Source organism: Notothenia coriiceps, unplaced genomic scaffold, assembly GCF_000735185.1.
Source record: "Notothenia coriiceps isolate Sejong01 unplaced genomic scaffold, NC01 NC01_scaffold00018996, whole genome shotgun sequence".
In the NCBI taxonomy this organism is placed as follows: domain Eukaryota; kingdom Metazoa; phylum Chordata; class Actinopteri; order Perciformes; family Nototheniidae; genus Notothenia; species Notothenia coriiceps.
Window position 1 is genome coordinate 1,278,940 of NW_011351697.1, and position 3,727 is coordinate 1,282,666.

Genomic DNA, 3,727 nt, shown 5'->3' on the forward strand with positions numbered 1-3,727 from the left:
TGTAATTAGTCACTTCCGGCAATTGTCAAGTGGGCAGCCTGTCGTCCTCCAAAAACCAAAAAAAAATAGGTCGATTGTTAAGCAGCTTATTATGACCTATAGTCACATTTTAAAGTGTAGCACCTCTAGTGGTCGTGTAAGAAACAACAATTTGCGGCAATTGCAAATGTTCCCGAGGGTCGTATATTCACAAATAACCCTCCCTGGAAAATCCTAAATTGTAGAATAGTTTGGCCAATAAAATGCTTTTTGATTAGATTTCTAGCGAGAAGTGTATATTGTACTTTTAGAATCCAGGTCCAGTGGATGTGTAGGATCTATAGTTTGATAGATGGCGAAGATGATTTCAGGTCTCGCCAGGAGAATGTGTATATACTACGTCTTTCCCTTATTAATTTCTATTGACGGCAGCGTCCATGTAAAGTTAGCGTCAACCCTCACGGGGTGAAAACAGTATTTCCGGTCTCAAAGTTTTCATAGTAAAACCGGAAGTATTCCCCTCACTGTCAAATTATTTTACAGTGATATCTGCCGTACTCATCCACTAAAAAACTACTAAGTTTATCCTTGTTAATTACACAACATTGATTGGTTTAAATTGTGTACAATGCTTTTTTGTTTTTAACCTTTGATTCGGAGAAACAAATAGATTTTTGTGAGTTTAGCATGGACGAAGACACTACACTACCCATAATCCTCAGCTATCGTTTGGGACTACAACATCCGCTTTGCTTGACAAACCCCGTGATTAGTTCTCAAGCTCTGTGATTGGATGTTGGAATGCGCCAAGGTTACGCCGAGCTCTTTGAAATGAAATGAATCCACGGCAGACTATCCAAAACTGGACTCAAACGGGTTATTTAACAGCTGGTCTTATGTCTGTGACCCAGAATCCTGCACGGGTCTGATTTTCAAGACCTGCTCCCGACCCGCACCCGCAACGCGCAATACCGAACCCGCCCGGGCACCCGCACATATTGGCAATTAGTTTCGCAAACCGACCCGACCCGTCGGCACAAGATCCGCAAACCGAACCGAGCCCGCATATCCTATGAGCAGTGAAAACGTGCAATTATTAACACACGCAGTTGCATATTTGGCTCAAAAAGCGTGGGATGTTGGTTATTTTCTCCATCTAGGATGACACCAAAAGCCTCCCAGACGTTGGATTTCGCTCTTGAGGAAGTGTTATTGACAATGCTGTATTCTCCGAGCTCCGCCTTCACCTCTGCCATTTTCATGCCACTATTGTTACTTTGTAATTCCATTCCACTACAATTCAGAGGTTAACCAGGTATCTTTACTCCACTACATTTACTTTAGTTACTTTGCAGATTCTGATTAATGATGTGAAATATAAACAACTCTTAAAGCAGACTTTAGTTACACCTGAGTCAAATTCAGGGAAGGTGATTGTCAAGTGCCAAAATAAACTATGCAATATATTAGACGTTAAGTACTTTGTCAGGCTTAATATTTATCTGTAGATACCCCCAACATTTTTTTCTTATTCAAAAGAAGACCTTAACTTAAACTATACTTTAATGTTTAAATAAAGCCTTATTAGTTTGTCTGTTTTGCACATCCTCCTATTAATATCTTTGGACGTCCTCCACTAAACTGTTTTATTGTAGAGATGACTACAGTATCTTCTTGATATTTTCTATTCGATATTTCTATCATGCCTTCTACTTTCCCCCAATTTTGTATGTAGGCTACTCTTAATATTTAACTGTTTTCATCAAATATAACATATTCAATAAAAAAATTAAATAACGTGCTTTAACCACTAGCACTACTAGAGCTGACGCCGACCATGCAGAGGAACTAAACCACTTCTTTGCCCGATTTGAGGCTAGCAGACCCCCCCAGTTTTCTACTCTGTCCCTGTCTCTGCAAACTACCAGCTCCATACCACCCCCCACTCTCAAAGAACATCAGGTGAAGCAGACGCTGAGGTCTGTGAATCCTGGAAAAGCCGCAGGACCCGATGGAGTACTCGGCAAAGTACTCAAAGCTTGTGCTGACCAGCTTTCAGGGGCCCTGACCAGGATATTCAACCTGTCCCTGTCACAAGCTTGCATTCCATCCTGTCTGAAGACGGCTACCATCATTCCTGTCCCCAAAAAGACACCAGTCAGAGAGCTCAACGACTACAGGCCCATAGCCCTAACATCGGCGGTGATGAAATGTTTCGAAAGACTGATAGCCGACTACATCAAAGCCAGCCTCCCACCCTCCCTCGACCCTCATCAGTTTGCCTATAGAGCTAACAGATCCACGGATGATGCCATCGCCACGGTCCTTCACACAGCTGTGAGCCACCTAGAAGGCCCAGGCAACTATATAAGGATGCTGTTTGTCGATTTTAGCTCAGCTTTTAACACCATCATACCTGACATACTAGTGGAAAAACTGTCAAGCCTAGGTTTCCCCTCCATCTTATGCGCCTGGATAAATAATTTCCTTACAGACCGTCCTCAGACAGTGAAAATAGGCCCTTATTGCTCCTCCACCCGCACCCTCAGCACTGGCACCCCACAGGGCTGCGTGCTGAGCCTCTACTCTACACTCTCTACACACACGACTGCTCTCCCATTCACCCCTCCAACTCCATTATCAAATTTGCAGATGACACCACTGTGGTCGGCCAAATATATAAGGGAGACGACGAGTCGGCATACAGAGACGAGATCCTGAAGCTGTCTGCGTGGTGTTCAGCTAACAACCTACATCTGAACACAAGCAAAACAAAAGAAATCATCATAGACTTCAGAAAGCACCGTCCAGAACACGCCCCCCTTCACCTCAATGGAGAGAAAGTGGAGAGGGTCTCCACCTTTTAAGTTCCTGGGGGTTCACATTTCGGAGAGCCTCAGCTGGACAGCACACACCACTGCAGCAGTTAAGAAGGCCCAGCAGCGACTACACATCCTGAGGGTGCTTCGGAGGAACCGACTGAACAAGAAGCTGCTGGTGTCCTTCTACCGGGCGACCATCGAGAGCGTGCTGTCATACTCCATCTCGGGGTGGTATGCAGGATGCTCAGCTGCGGACAAGAAAGCCCTGCAGAGAGTGATCAGGATGGCAGAGAAAACCATTGGCTGCCCCTTGCCCTTTCTGGAACACATCTCCACCTCCCGCTGCCTCAGCAGAGCTAACAAAATAATAAAGGACAGCTCTCACCCAGGTCACAGACTGTTCTCTCTCCTGCCTTCTGGGAGAAGATACAGGAGCTTCAAGTCACGGACAAACAGACTCAAAAACAGTTTCTACCCCTGGGCCGTCAGGCTGCTCAACCACCACACTTAATGCAGTAACTGTAACCATTCTCACACATACACACACTTTTAATGCACTTTATATACTATTTTTATATCAATAATTTTAACTATTTATTCCCCCGTATGATTGTATGGTGTCTGTCCTATTGCCGTGTTTTTTAGTGTTATGTATTTGTTTGTATTTTTTGCACACCGGGACAGAGTTGCACTCTGAATCTCGTTATTCTCTGTGTATAATGACAATAAAAGGCTTTAACTTTAACTCCGATCTACAATGAAACTTGCAGGGACCCATTGTCTTTCTTCGGGACCGTAACCATCCCAATCCACGAGGAATTGTTTCCCTCGACCAACAATTCTTCTAAAGACCACGCGAGATTCGGCGGTGGCGGAGGCCTACCAACCTACGCACCAGGACAGATGTCACAATTCTTTGACGAACC